This window comes from Gymnoscopelus braueri (genome assembly GCF_963280865.1).
Source record: "Gymnoscopelus braueri genome assembly, chromosome: 14".
NCBI classification, from domain to species: domain Eukaryota; kingdom Metazoa; phylum Chordata; class Actinopteri; order Myctophiformes; family Myctophidae; genus Gymnoscopelus; species Gymnoscopelus braueri.
In genome coordinates, this window is record NC_137619.1 from 7443933 (window position 1) to 7459802 (window position 15870).

A 15870-nucleotide genomic window follows, 5' to 3' on the forward strand; every position below is an offset into this window, starting at 1 on the left:
GTTGATTTATTGGCACACACAGAGTGCAGATCTCCATAACATGTTAACTGGCTCAGTGCCTTCTTGCAGCATTCATTATGCAGACAGACACAGAGGAGGACCGACATTGCTAAAGCTATTTTAGTTGCTGAATTATTATAGTGTTGCCAGATTCAGCGAGAGAAATAAGCAGCCAAGTCAGAGGTTTATGAAAACAAGCCCAAAAGAAGCTACTATAGGCTAAAAAATATATATAATCTTTAAAAAATAAAGAATTAAAACATTTTTTTTAATTATTTTTTAACAACACAAATCTTGTATTGAGGGTCCCTGGCACAAAAATATTTTCAGAAGGGGGGTGGGGTCTGTGAACAAATACATATAAATCTGGGGGTCCTTTACATGAAGACATGTTTAAGAACCACTGGTTTAAACGACATTTAGGACAAACTAGCAACTGCACTTTAGAAACAAGCCCCAAAAAAAAACACAACCCACCAATATTTTACAAGCAACTTAACAGAAAGAAAAAAACAAGACCACAGTCGCTTATAATAAGCGGACATGGCAACCCCTGGATTATTACCCCAGAGATTCATGCATCGTTCACACTGTGGATCAACGGGGCTATTATTACATTATACATAATAAAACACCAGGACTTGTTTGGATTGCCTTTTTCCATCCGATCCAAATCGATCTAACGTTTTACAAGCTTGTTGTTTTTTTTGTTTAGTTTTTACCTGCAGAGAATGGGGGGGAGAGGAGGAGGGGGGTCTATGCAACACCTCGATCCCGGTGTTCAGGGCCTCCTCTGCGGGCTGGAGGAGCTCCTCTTCCACGCCGATATCGTGGAAACGCTTCTCCTCTCTCTCTCTCTCCCGGCGGACCCCCGATCCACCAAACAACCAGAAGAGAAGCAAGCGAGCGGACCCCCCCGGCCGAAAGAAAGAAAGTGTGCTTCTTAAAGTTTGGGGGTTTCTATTAGGTTTCTTTAACGATCTGTGCTGGTGGTGAACGACGGCATTTGTGTATGGAGGAGCCGTAACGTTCTCTGGTCCAACTAGAGAGACTAGAGGAGAAGAGCCTTTGTTCCTGCTGGAGAGAGAGAGAGGCTAGACACACCGAACAATGGCCCCGCCCCCCACCACACTATACACAGCCGTACCACGGTGTCGCTGCCTGGCCTGGCCCCCCCTAGATCTACAAGCTAGCAACGCCTTGTTAAAGGAGAATTTTGGACTAAAGTTTTCTTACCTTTTCTATGACGTTATGATATCTTAGGATGAATGGTACAGTAGAAAAATTTCATAACTCCACCCCTGAGCCGCCACAGCTTAAAAGGTGCGCGGATAGGCCTTAGGTTAGATCACATATTTTAATAGCTTTTTTTAAATATATTTTTCGTGAGATCTGACGTTCATAGTGACAGAACACTATGCAACCAAAAAAAAAAAAACAGAAGTCTCGCTAGACGAGATTGAAATCTCGATATTTCAATCTCGTCTAGCGAGACTTCTGTTTTTTTTTTTTTTTTTTTTTTTGGGACAGTGTTTTGTCACTATGAACGTCAGATCTCACCAAAAAAAAGAAAGAAAAAAGCTATTCAAATATGTGATCTAACCTAAGGCCTATCCGCGCACCTTTTAAGCTGTGGCGGCTCAGGGGTGGAGTTATGAAAATTTTCTACAGTACCATTCATCCTAAGATATCATAACGTCATAGAAAAGGTAAGAAAACTTTAGTCCAAAATTCTCCTTTAAGCTTGTAGTAGACAGTGGTGGAAAAAAAGTACTAAATAAAAAATAAAAAATGAAGTATACTTAATTAAGTAGAAAGTCTGGAATTTTCAAAAGTATTGGTATCAAAATGTGCTTAAATAAGGTACCAAAAGTAAAAAAGTAGCCTACTCATTATGCAGAATGTCCCATTTCACAAGTTTTCAAATGTATAAATTGTATAAAAATCTTTTAAAAATAGCAGCTCTACAAGCTCACAATGCGACGCACTGTGAGCTTGTAGATCGGCTATTTTCAAATGGCTGAAATGTATATAGGGTTGAAGTGGTTAATGTGGGTTTTGTAATAATAATAAAAATCTACAAAGTAACTAGTAACTAAAGTTTTCAAATAATTGCAGTGGAGTAAAAGTAAAATATTTGCCTCTGAGATGTAGTGGAGTAGAAGTAAAAGTACTGAGAACTGGAAATACTCCAGTAAAGTAAAAAATACCTCAAAGTCAAAATGTTACTTAAGTACAGTACTTGAGTAAATGTACTTAGTTACTTTACACCACTGCAAGCTAACAACACGTTGCTACACGATAAGTTGTTAAGCTTGTAGATCTGTTCTTTTTGGAAATCAATATACCGGTAACTCCGACCGCCCACCCTGTATCAGACCATTCAGTGTTACGCTAATCATTTTTATTCAAGCCTTAGGCCCAATAAAATAAAAATAAAAAGTCATATGAAATTGGGGATCCTTGAATCATGTCAAGGAGTTAAGGACCCCCAATTTCATATGACTTTTTTATTTCCCTCAATTCAAGGGCCCCAGACCTGGGAGGATTTTGTCCTTTGACTTTTCCAGTGCCGTCATCACCATCCAACCACCACACCGGCTATAGCTGTGATCGCTCTCTGCGATGCAGCTGGGACATGGCTTCCTGGCCTGGATCACACAGACTACTTCACTTGCAGACCGCAATACGTCAGACTGCAGGGCTGTCAAATGTGCTGGTGATGACCAGTGCAGGTTGCTCCCGAGGGCATTGTGCTATCATTCAACCTTCTTGTTCACCCCTTAACACGTCCGACTTCTGCTTCAACTCCGACACGTGTCACCTTCAGAAGTTCTCAGACGACACTCATTATCAGCTGCGTTATGAATGACAACAACAACAACACAGACAAGCACAACGCCGTGGAGAGCTTTGTGAGGTGGAGCGATGACATCCACCTTCGCCTCAATGCAAGCAAGACCAAGGAGGACCAAGGCCAAGGCCCCCAGCAGCAAACATTCATGGGGAGTCAGTGGAGTTCGTGGACCACCTACAAGTTCCTGGGCGTATACACCTGAACGACAAGCTGAACTGGCCTGACAAACGCTGAGGAAGGGAGGGCTACAGGAAGGGCCAGAGCAAACTGGCCCTTCCTGAGGAGGCTCGGGTCCTTTTGTGTGTGTAACAGGATGCTGCCTGCAGCAGATGTTCTACTATTCTGTTGTGGCCAGCATCCTCTTCTCTGCAATTGCTTGCTTACTTGGGGGGGGGGGGGTACATCAACAAAAGGGACAAAAGGGACAGGAACAGACTGACAAGCTCGCAAAGAAGGCTGGCTCTGTTGTTGGTGCCAGGATGGTGTGGAGGTCATGGCGGAGGTGAGTTACAATGAAGAAGCTGGTGGCTATCATGGCTAACCCCCTCAGAAGGAAATAACAGGTGGCTGAGTACCAGAGGTGGTACGCATATTCATCCTTCCAACACGCCGAAGACCGATGGACTGCATGGGTCAGTCCTTGATGCTGGTAGCCATGAAGCAGTACAATGATGCCAATGGTCGCTGAGTGCCAAAAAGGCTTACTGATATTGGCCTAGTTAAAGAGGCTCAATTATTTAACCACTTTCAAGCTGGGGTGGCCATAGCTGAGTGGTTTAGTGAGCCCGCCTGGGGAGCCAGAGCCCCTGGTTGTTCAAGGAACGATTCCAGGCCAGGCCAGCAATGTATCGATGTGTGTCCCGGAGCAAGACTCTCAACCCCTAATTGCTCCCCGGGCGCCGGCTCCCTGAGCAAATGGCTGCTCACTGTTACTAGTTGTTAAAGGATGGGTAAAAAGCAGAAGACGAATATCACCTATATGTGCATACATATATTGTGACAAAAAAACACCCCAAAACAGTGGGGATTATCTATTCTATAACCTACGCTTCCCTAATTTTGGGCATGTCCAATATAGGCGATTATTTTCAAAAATGTTCAAAAAGAGTGAAAACTGAAAAAAAAATGCCATCCATCCCCCAGAATAGGAACACTAGATTTAGTGTGTGTTCTTTAACAAGTAGTTAAGGAAGGATTTGGCCTTTAACTCTCAGTCACTACTGAAATGTAGCTCACATGCATTTCAATGAAAGACTGGGAGGTTTTTAAACCATTAGTCTACTCCATACCAACCATAGATAACAACCCTAACAATAAAGCAGTCATTTTGTATTTTAAAAGGTAGGAGCTGGCCTAGACTCATCTGCTGTGAGAACGATATATACATGAGGAGCATGATCACGTTTGTCACTCCCAATAGTCCACCATAGAGTTCAGACAGAGTTCACAACAGATGTGCATGGTGTTATATAACGGGTCAGCTAACGGCCCTCCCCTGTGATATCAGTGAGGTGACCACCACACTAAAACTAAAGCCTGCTCTGAATTCACAAATTGAGGGCTTGTTCTATGGCTATAGAACAAGCCCTCAATTCTAGCCATACACAGCTCTTCTTGATAATAGTAATAATTTATTCTTATTCTGTCATCACCAGTGTCCATGTGAGAGGCACATGTGATGAACCCTAGAGGAGAGAGGGGATCTTCAGCTCAACAGTTCCCTCTACTGGCCAACACTACAAACAACCTCTATGCTTTGGTCATACATACTGCTCTGCTGTATAGCCTACTGTACTCTGTACTGTACGTCACATGCTGCTGAATTTCAAGGTGGGTCAACATTTGAACATGTGAATGTCATTCACTGCCATTCCTGTTGAAACAGTGTGGAAAGACACTCCACTAGACTAGGCATCTGTGTCATTTTAGATTTTTAGCTATAGCCTATAACCATTATTTTATGAGCTTGTAGATCTGCTATTTTTATTTTATCGTGAAAATTTGTGCAAATCTTTGAATATATATATATTTTAAAAACTAGATTGTTAACTCAAATCTTTGCTTCTGGGGGTCCCTGACTCCCTGGAACAAAACCTTTTCATGTCAAGGACCCCCAAAATTATATGTATTTGGCCGTGGAACCCCATCTCAAAATATTTTGTTCCAGGGACTCCCCCTCATCAGGTACATTCTGTACAGTTTATTGAAAATGGAAAAAATGTACACAAATATGATATCTAAAAATGAAGCATTTGGGGCGGGTGGAGGTTTATGACCGATGTAGCCGATGTTGACAATGCACAAAGACACGTAGTAACACCAGCACGGTCTTTAACCACTTAAGCCCTATATCCTGAGGTGATCGGTCCCCCAGGGGTCTATACAAGGCCCTCTCCTTTTTTTCCCTCTACACCAAATCTGGTCACCGAAAAGACCTAAGCTCAGTTGTCACGATGTGATGCTGTTTCTGCCAAATGTTCACCGCAGAATAGTGGTTTGTGTGGTTAAATTTGGATGTCATTCAGTATGTACAGTACCTGCACCAAATGAGTGGAGGAAGGTCTGTATTATTGGGAAATATGATGGAATAAATCAGAAAGGATGTACGAAATATGGGACTGAATATGGAGGAGAAAAGTAGATCTCTGTACATCTACCACAGAATATAAGAATTTGTAGTCAGTAAAAGTCACACACACACACTCACACTCTCACACACACACACACACACACACACACACACACACACACACACACACACACACACACACACACACACACACACACACACACACACACACAAACAATGCCTGCAGCTATGGCTGACAGACGGTGATGAAATACGACCAGGTTATGGAATACAAAAATCTTGTATGATGTAATATATTTTCAATACTAACAATGGCCAATTTAACAGGAGTCACCTACAACAGAACTGTTTGGTCAGAGTTAGCTACGGTTTGTAGCTAATTTGCATCTGCAAATTCATTAGCAATATACCCGCCAATTAAAAAAAAACAAGTTGCAGTTAGCTCTCTACATAATGGTTTGATCTGGCCTGAGAGAGTTTAGAATATTAAAGCCAAACAAAAGGAGAAGAAAAGAAAACAGATAAAAACAACTGGTGTAAAACAGTAAATGGTCCATTTGGCTACATTGTACTCTCTCAGAGTTACAAATGGATACATTTGCATGTAGTAGTAGAGAAAGTTTGAGAACCACTGTTGTGGAACAGGGGAAGCTACATCTACACACCTGTTGCAGCCCATATATTATAACTGGTTGCAGCTCACCACAAACCAGCAGCTGATAGAGTTGCTAGCAAACATCTTGTTCAGAGTCTTGCTGTTGGGGCATTACTCAAGTAATGCACTTTTTTCTGTACTCGAGTATTTAAGTAAAGAAAAAATACTATCCTTCTACTCCCCTACATCTCAGAGGCAAATATCGTACTTTATACTTAAAGGTAGGGTAAGTGATTTTCTTTGGTTAAAATAAGTGTTAAATAGCTCTATATTCTGATAGTACTCATTGCTATAGAGTGTTTGTTCAGTAAAAGGAGTCTCCTTGTCTCTCCAGCTCTTTATAAAACAGAAAATGCATTTTCGTTTCAGTTTCAGTTTCATTTCCAATTTTATCCAATCAGGGCAGAGAACTCAATCAGGATATAGATTAAACAAGTGAAATTGGAAGTGAGGACACTAAGAAATGAAGCTTAAAAATTGGTACTTTCTCCTGATTGGCTGAGATTTTGACACCTACCGGAAAATGTATTTTCTGTTTATTAAAGAGCTGAAGATACGGGGAGACTCCTGTTACTCAACAAACACTCTATAGCAATGATTACTATAGTGCTTTAACCTTTTAACAAAATAATTTTTGTTTTAACCCAAAAATATCACTTACCCTACCTTTAAATACAATTATTAATAAAAAAACAACAACATACATTTACTGAAGAATTATGTATTGATATATAGGTTAAACTACACCCAGCAGCATACTGCTATGACGACTGAATTTCCCTTGGGATCAAGAAAGGTCTGTATGTCTGTCTGTCTACAATCGCATCACAATGCACCGCTGTGAGCTTGTAGATCTCCAATATTCGCTATTTATGAAAACTTCAGCCTACAGTATAATGGCATGCCCAAAAATAGGGATGGCAGGGTGAAAAAGTGGTTCATTTATTAATCGGACAAAAGGCTTCATTGTCAAATGAAACACAGCCGGAGGGAGAAAGGGAAGGGACACATACTGTATTTAACAATAATAAACATACCCCCCCCCCCCCCCGCCTGCATGAGAGCATCTCTGACATGACTGAACACAGCACTATGAGGGAGGAGAGAGAGAAAGAGGAGACAGAGAAGAAAATAATGAAGGTCTGATGTTAAAGGACAGAACAGCGGGGGAGGGGGGGGCCGGGGGGTGGGGCATATGAAGTTTGCTTGGGGAACCTGGGGGTCCCACAACCATTTTTAATGGCCGCTGGCTTTTTGATCTGGAGGAGAGGCTTTCATGACAATGACCTTTTATAGAAACAATCTATTTGTAATGTCACACACCAGAACACCAGACCAACTCAAGGGGGAAATGGGAGAGGGGGGGGCGCTCAGTCTCTCTCACATACACACACACACACACACACACACACACACACACACACACACACACACACACACACACACACACACACACACACACACACACACACACACACACACACACACACACACACGGCGTGACATCTTCCACAGAGGAAGTCAGCGAGTGACTCTCTCCACCTGACCTAACCCTAAATTAGAACAGAAAGCAAAGCATAAAGCTCTGATACTTTCACATAAAAAAATAAAAATAAAAAAAAATCTTCGCCGATATGCCATGCCCAAAATATGGACGTGAGGTTGAAAGTGGTCATTTAATAAATAAAATGAAATAATTCCCCATCTCTCTGTAGACACGAAAGTAGTGAAAATGGCTATTGTCACTATTTTAACCCATTAAGACCGGGAACGCATCTGTGTCAGTTTTAGAGTTCTTTGGCTATTTGGCTCATAGCGCGCTCGGTGCCGTGCTATGCGGTCGTATATCTGCTATTTTTGAAAAATCGTGAAAATGTGTGCAAATCCTTGAATATATATTTTTTAACATTTGTAACTCAAATCTTTGCTTCTGGGGATTATACAAATGTCTTTTTTTTTTTTCAAAACGTATGTTGCTATAATCAGTGGTTCTCAACCTGTTTCTTGTCAAGGACCCCCAAAATTATATGTATTTGGCCGCGGACCCCCATCTCAAAATATGTTGTTCCAGGGAGCAGGGACCCCCCAAAATCAAAGGTTTTTAGTTAAAGGTGTAGGCTAAGTGATTTACTTTGGTTAAAATAAGTGTTAAATAGCTCTATATTCTGATAGTACTCATTGCTATAGAGTGTTTGTTCAGTAAAAGGAGTCTCTCATGTCTCTCCAGCTCTTTATTAAACAGAAAATGCATTTTCAGTGCTCTCTCCTGATTGGCTTAAAATGTGTCACCTACCTGAAAATGTACTATATTCTGTTTACTAAAGAGCTGGAGAGACCCTGTGACCGAGTGCCGCGCTACGAGCTTGTAGATCTGCTATATTTTTTTAAATTGTGAAAATGTGTGCAAATCTTTAGGTTGAATATATATATAATTTTTTTAAGCGAAAGTTTTTAACTCAAATCTTTTTACAAATCCACAAAAAAAAACTTAACATTTTACAAATGTCTTGTAAATCCTAAATTTTTTTTTTCCTAAAGTTTTTTTTTATAATTTTTTTTAACTTATGTTGCTCATTATTATCAATGGTTTTCAAACTTTTTGTGTCAAGGACCCCCAAAATAATATGTATTTGTCCGCGGACCCCCTCCCATCTAAAAATATTTTGTTCCAGGGACACGATTTTTCTAAAATAAATAGCAGATCTACAAGCTCATAGCGCGGCACTCGGTGCCGCACTATGAGCTTGTAGATCTGCTATTTTTGAATAGCCAAAGAAACCTTAAAATGACACAGATGCGTTCCCGGTCTTTAAGGGTTAAAAAGAAAATAGCAGATTTGCAAGCTCATAGTGCGGCACTCAGTTATCTGGGATAATGAAAATAGAAGGACATTGGATATAGAAGGTTTCCACTCCTACGAGATGTGACATCATAAAGACAAGCTCCTCTCCTCTCCGTTCTGCATCCTGCCCCCTCCCTCTTGTCCCTTTCTGTTTCTTCCCCCAACAACATCTCTCTCTCTCTCTCTCTCTCTCTCTCTCTCTCTCTCTCCGTCTCTCTCTCTCCCACGCATTCCTTCCTTCTTTCCTCTGCCTTCATGCAACACACACACAGAGCCATTTTGATCTGGCAAATGAGTGGCTGAGACAGAGGTAGAGATCTTAAAGGGGAAGAAAAAACACACAGAGAGGAGGGAGGAGGACGCTGGAACAAACAACCGCCAGGATGAGAGAGAGAGAGAGAGAGAGAGAGGGAGAGAGAGAGAGAGGGGGAGAGAGAGAGAGAAAAAGAGAAAGAGATGGATATTTTTAACCACTCATTCATATGAAAATTGCTACATTAGTTCATTCAAGAAGACAATCACAGCCTACAATACAACCCCTCATGAAATTGAATTAGAGCAGTGGTTTTCAACCCTTTTCATATCAAGGTCCATTATTTATTTGGCATTTGAGCCACGGACCACCGTTTGATGAGATTTAGACTGTCAGACCCAAGTCTTAGAATATTTCTTCTGCATTCTCTAATTGTGTATATAATACTTCTTGTAAATTAAGTAACGCAGATGTTTAACAATAAGTTAAGTCTTGAGAGCGTAAGATGAAACCAAATATTTGGTTTCATTTCACACTCTCAAGAGTTAAAGATCTCTAAGGGTCCATTTGGTTACCAACTCCATCCTTTAGCTGGGGACCACCTGGAACCCCCTCAAGGACCACTGATTGAGAGCAACACACATGATTTCTAGGGGGGAAAAAGTACACCTTCATAGTCCCACACACATTTCTGAACACATCTCCTCATCATATTTATATTTGTGCTCTAACTAAATTCTTGAAAATTACAATAATATAGTCACACCTCTGAGAGAGGAGGGGGGGGGGGGTCTTGTTGCTAATCACCCAGCAGTGTTAATTTTGACAGCAAATTCTGATTTAGTCTCAGTCTTAGTCTTTTGAATAACACACCATTTAGTTTTGGTCCTGTTTTAGTCGACTAAATATCAAAATATTTGTAGTCTTAGTCTTTTAGTCTTAGTCAATAAAATGAACACTGTCACCCAGCCTGTCTGGCTGCCATCTTGGCTCTCCTTCCTTTAAGTCACTTTTGTCTCTAATCAGAGAGACATGTGACTTTCTGCATGAGGTAACAACCACTGTAGTGTACACTATGCTGCTAACAGCAGGGAGAGAGAGAGGGAGAGAGGGGGGGGGGGGTGGCAGAGAAAGAGAGGGGAGAGAGAGAGAGAGAGAGAGAGAGAGAGAGAGAGAGAGAGAGAGAGAGAGAAAGGGGGATGAGAGAGGAAGAAGAAGAAGAAGGAATGAGGGGTTAGAGTTGGATGGCGGAGAAAAGGAATCAGAGAGAGAGAGAGTGAGTGAGTGAGTGAGTGAGTGAGTGAGTGAGTGAGTGAGTGAGTGAGTGAGTGAGTGAGTGAGTGTGTGTGTGTGTGTGTGTGTGTGCGTGCGTGCGTGCGTGCGTGCGTGCGTGCGTGCGTGCGTGCGTGCGTGCGTGCGTGCGTGCGTGCGTGCGTGCGTGCGTGTGCACATGTGTGTACGCGAGTGCGTTTGTGCGTTTGTGCGTGCGTGCGTGCGTGCGTGCGTGTGTTTGTGTGGTGTGTGTGTGTGTGTGTGTGTGTGTGTGTGTGTGTGTGTGTGTGTGTGTGTGTGTGTGTGTGTGTGTGTGTGTGTGTGTGTGTGTGTGTGCGGGTGCACCGTGCGCGCATGTTGAGTGGGGAGGCGGGGGGGGTGGTGTCTATTTTTACCATTTAGTCTGAACAAAGCGTGTGATTAGGCTCCACTGTGTAGCGACATGTCTTCCATTCTGTTCCACTCTATTAGCCAGAGAGCCTCTGTGTCTGAGGTGATTCACTGTGAACACACAGGAGCTGCAGCAGGATCAGTCACAGTGAGTGACAGCCGTGTCAGCCAACCAGACGGACAACAGGGCTGACAGTGACAGACACACACACACACACGCACGCGTGCATGCACGTCACACACACACACACACACACACACACACACACACACACACACACACACACACACACACACACACACACACACACACACACACACACACACACACACACACACACACACGTCATGATGCCAGGTCATTGTTGACCTGGTATCCTACAGTGTGTATAGTTTCCTCAATGTACAGGCTGATGATAGGTTCTTGGTTTACTTATATGTAATACTTTACTATTAGATTACTGTCTGTTTCTATGCATTTGATGTATAATCTTGTGTTGTCCTTACTTACTGTAAATCGCTCTAAATTAAGCGTCTGCTAAATGCCTAAATTGTAAATTGTATGATCCTGATTATGAATTTAACTCTGAGAGGTGTCCAGATGGAACCAAATGGACCCGTGAGGGTCCATTTGGTTCCATCTGGACACGTCTCAGAGTTAGATGATGATTTTAAATTATTTTACTAAGTAGTTATTAAAAAAGGAGAGGGAGGCTATATGAAGAGGCAGAAAGGAAAGGACTTGAGGAAAGAAGGAAGGTCATTTATTATTTTCTTTATTTGCATGCTTCACGGAAGGGGGAGGAGCTTCTGCCACCATCGTGCAAGAATGTAAACAAACCTGCCTTCAAATAGGACCAGTCATTTTCATCACACACACACACACACACACACACACACACACACACACAAACACACAGACACAGACACAGACACAGACACAGACACAGACACACACACAGACACACACACACACACACACACACAGACACAGACACAGACACACACACACACACACACACACACACACACACACACACACACACACACACACACACACACACACACACAGACACACAGACACACAGACACACACACACACACACACACACACACACACACACACACACACACACACACACACTACTGTACAAGTGTGACCTGGAAAGTAATCTTTCAATGTGGGTATCTGTGTGAGAGATCCACTGGCTCAAACTTGCCGCAGCAAGTTCCTTAACCCTTAACTCGCGCATGAAACGCTTGCATCTCTTTCTGTGTGTGTGTGTGTGTGTGTGTGTGTGTGTGTGTGTGTGTGTGTGTGTGTGTGTGTGTGTGTGTGTGTGTGTGTGTGTGTGTGTGTGTGTGTGTGTGTGTCAGTGGTGGAAGAAGTACTCAGATATTTTACTTAAGTAAAAGTAGCAATACCACAATATAAAAAATACTCTGTTACAAGTAAAAGGCCTGTGTTCAAAATGTTACTTGAGTAAAAGTACAAAAGTATTGGTATCAAAATGTACTTAAAGTACCAAAAGTAAAAGTACTAAAATATTTGAAGATAGCAGATCTACAAGCTCACAACGCGTTACGATGTGACGCGTTGTGAGCTTGTAGATCTGCTATTTTCAAATAAAGTGGTTAATGTATCATTGTGTGATGCATGTTTCATAATGTAATAATGTATATCTGCTAAGTAACTAACTAAAGTTTTCAAATAATTGTTGTGGAGTAAAAGTACAATATTTGCCTCTGAGATGTAGTGGAGTAAAAGTACCTCATCATTGTACTTTTACAGTACTTGAGTAAATGTACTTAGTTACTTTGCACCACTGCTATTGTGTGTGTGTGTGTGTGTGTGTGTGTGTGTGTGTGTGTGTGTGTGTGTGTGTGTGTGTGTGTGTGTGTGTGTGTGTGTGTGTGTGTGTGTGTGTGTGTGTGTGTGTGTGTGTGTGTGTGTGTGTGTGTGTTGACTGCTTTCCCTGACTGTGTACATCCTTCAAAAACATGTGGATGCCATTAAAACGTTTTTCTACTCCTCACTAAAAAAGACTCTACAGAGAGCAAACCAAAGAGGGGAGCAACAACAAGACAATGCGAGGCCATGAAAGAACACGGTTCATGAAACTCACTGAGAGTGAACAACAAAGTGTGACCAAGTGGACCAACTCTCAGTGTTTCAGGGATTTCATTCTCTGAGTTACAAATGCGTTAAAGTAAAAGCGAGGATTTTACTGTGAAGAAGAAGACAATAGTGGTGAGAGCTGGAGAGAATCACACGAGGGACGCTTTTTTTTCTCCATCTTCAATCCCACACCGCCATCAAATCTGAGCGAGGGCCATTAAAGTGATCCTGGCACCCTAATTCAATGTGCCCTCATGGTCTGAGATCCCCTCAGCGGATGCTGGGATTCAATTTAGGCCTGTTAGACATCACTCCCTGTTAGACATCACTCCCCTCCCGCCCTGCGCTGTGCTGTATACGCTACTCGTTCCCTGGCACTCTGTTGTTCACAAGACAATTATTACACACTAAACCCAGTGCCCCCCTCTCTCTCTCTCTCTCTCTCTCTCTCTCTCTCTCTCTCTCTCTCTCTCTCTCTCTCTCTCTCTCTCTCTCTCTCTGTAGACTGCCAACTCTCATCAGACCCTCATCGAAGAGAGAATACTAAAGCAAAAGCGAGCGTTGCAACTTCGAGATGTTAGCTAGTACCGGTGGTGGAAAAAGTACTTACATGTTTCACTTAAGTAAAAGTATTAATACTGCAAAGTAGAAATACTCTGTTACAAGTAAAAGTCCGGAATTAAAAATGTACTTGCGTAAGAGTACAAAAGTATTGGTATCAAAATGTACTTAAAGTAGAAAAGTAAACATATTCATCATGCAGAATGTCCCATTTCACAAGTTTTCAAATCTTTCGAAAATAGCCGATCTACAAGCTCACAATGCGACGCATTGTGAGCTTGTAGATCGGCTATTTTCAAATGGCCGAAATGTATATAGGGCTGAAGTGGTTAATGTATGTTTTGTAATAATAATCAAAATCTACAAAGTAACCAGTAACTAAATTTTTCAAATAATTGTAGTGGAGTAAAAGTATAATATTTGCCTCTGAGATGTAGTGGAGTAGAAGTACTGGAAATCGGAAGTACTCCAGTAAAGTAAAAAAGCCTCAAAATGTTACTTAAGTACAGTACTTGAGTAAATGTACTTAGTTGCTTTCCACCACTGGAGTCGGGTAGAACACCTTCTGGGTGACAACAGTGCTGACTAAAGCTCATAAGTGCAACATCTCCCCTGGCGCTGAGCAGGGGGATTCCGTCTTGGGGACTGTGTGGTGTGGAGGTTTGGTAGCTCCCTCCCACGCAGAGACACAGTTGCAAATTGCCTCTTTGGGACAGGACATAAAACTGACAATACTGTAGTGGTTCTCAAACTTTTTCATGCCAAGGACCCCCAAAATGATATGTATTTGGCCGCGGACCCCCATCTAAAAATATTTTGTTCCAGGGACCCCCCAGAAGCAAAGATTTGAGTTACAAATGTTCGCTTTAAAAAATATATATTCAAAGATTTGCACACATTTTCAAGATTTTTCAAAAATATCAGATATACAAGCTCATAGCGCGGCACTCGGTGCCGCCCTATGAGCTTGTATATCTGCTATTTTTGAATAGCCAAAGTATAAAAGGTCATAATTATTCTGATGCTATATTTACACATTTTTCTGGGTACCCCCTGGAACACCCTCAAGTACCCCTGGGGGTCCCCAGACCCCCACTTTGAGAACCAATGCAATACTGTAGCTATATTCCAAAAATAAGTGTGCAAAGCCTTCATCAGCAGTGTGTATATACAATGATGATCAGTTTATATATACGCTGATGAAAAGCTATAGCAAATGTCTGTCTACAGTGCAGTGTGTAGCAGTGGTGGAAAAAGTACTTAAGTAAAAGTATCAATACTGCAAGACAAACCTTGTGACAGAAGGTGACAGGGCATTCGCTGCTAGGGCTCCATTTCTGTGGAACCAACTCCCCCTGCAAATTAGACAGGCCACTTCGGTGTCCACTTTTAAAAACCTTTTAAAAACTCATTACTTTAGAATGGCCTTTAGCTAGAAGGAATAGTCAGCTATTTCTCTGCTTTCACTCTTATTTTTGGTCTTATTATTTTTGTATGGTTCCTTTGTTTTTACATTTTACATCATTGAATTGCCTTTATATTCCCTGTGTATGTATTGTATTTGTATTGTTAAGCACTTTGTAAACCTGTTTTTGAAAAGTGCTATATAAATAAAGTTTATTATTATATATTAATGTAGAAGTACTCTGTTACAAGTAAAAGTCCGGAATTCAAAATTTACTTCAGTAAAAGTGCAAAAGTATTGGCATAAAAATGTACTTAAAGTACCAAAAGTAAAAGTACTCAGATGTTTGAAAATAGCAGATCTACAAGCTCACAATGCGTTGCGATGCGACGCATTGTGAGCTTGTATTGTAGATCGGCTATTTTCAAATAGCCTACGTATAAAATAGAGCTAAAGTGGTTAATGTGTGTTTTATAATGTAATATATCTATATCTGCAAAGTAACTACGTAGTAACTAAAGTTTTCAAAAAAATGTAGTGGAGTAAAAGTAAAAGTCTAGACAATTGGAAATACCCTGGTAAAGTAAAAGTACCTCGAAATTGTACTTAAGTACAGTACTTGAGTAAATGTACTTAGTTACTTTACATTACTGGTGTGTAGCCCCTGGTTAGACACATAAGAGCACAGCACACTGCTGGTACAGTAGGTACAGGTTCAGCAACACATGTCATACGCACGTGTGTGTGTGTGTGTGTGTGTGTGTGTGTGTGTGTGTGTGTGTGTGTGTGTGTGTGTGTGTGTGTGTGTGTGTGTGTGTGTGTGTGTGTGAGACACACACACACACACACACACACACACACACACACACACACACACACAAGCTTGACACTGGCCCCAGGCCACCTAGCAACACTTTGACATCAGT

At 41.6% G+C, this 15870-nt stretch overlaps 1 protein-coding gene across 9 annotated transcripts in view; it reads right to left on the bottom strand.

Moving 5' to 3' along the window:
* Positions 1-15870, bottom strand: part of LOC308099934 (LIM domain-binding protein 1-A-like) — a 40078-nt gene that overhangs the window by 23199 nt on the left and 1009 nt on the right. For 2 of the 9 annotated variants that reach the window (XM_080448804.1, XM_080448803.1), the window contains exon 1: positions 723-866. The exons of the other annotated variants lie outside the window; for them this stretch is intronic. The gene's annotated coding sequence lies outside the window, so the exon portion shown is untranslated. Of the gene's footprint in view, positions 1-722; positions 867-15870 lie in introns of those variants that run through there. 9 annotated transcript variants of the gene reach the window in all.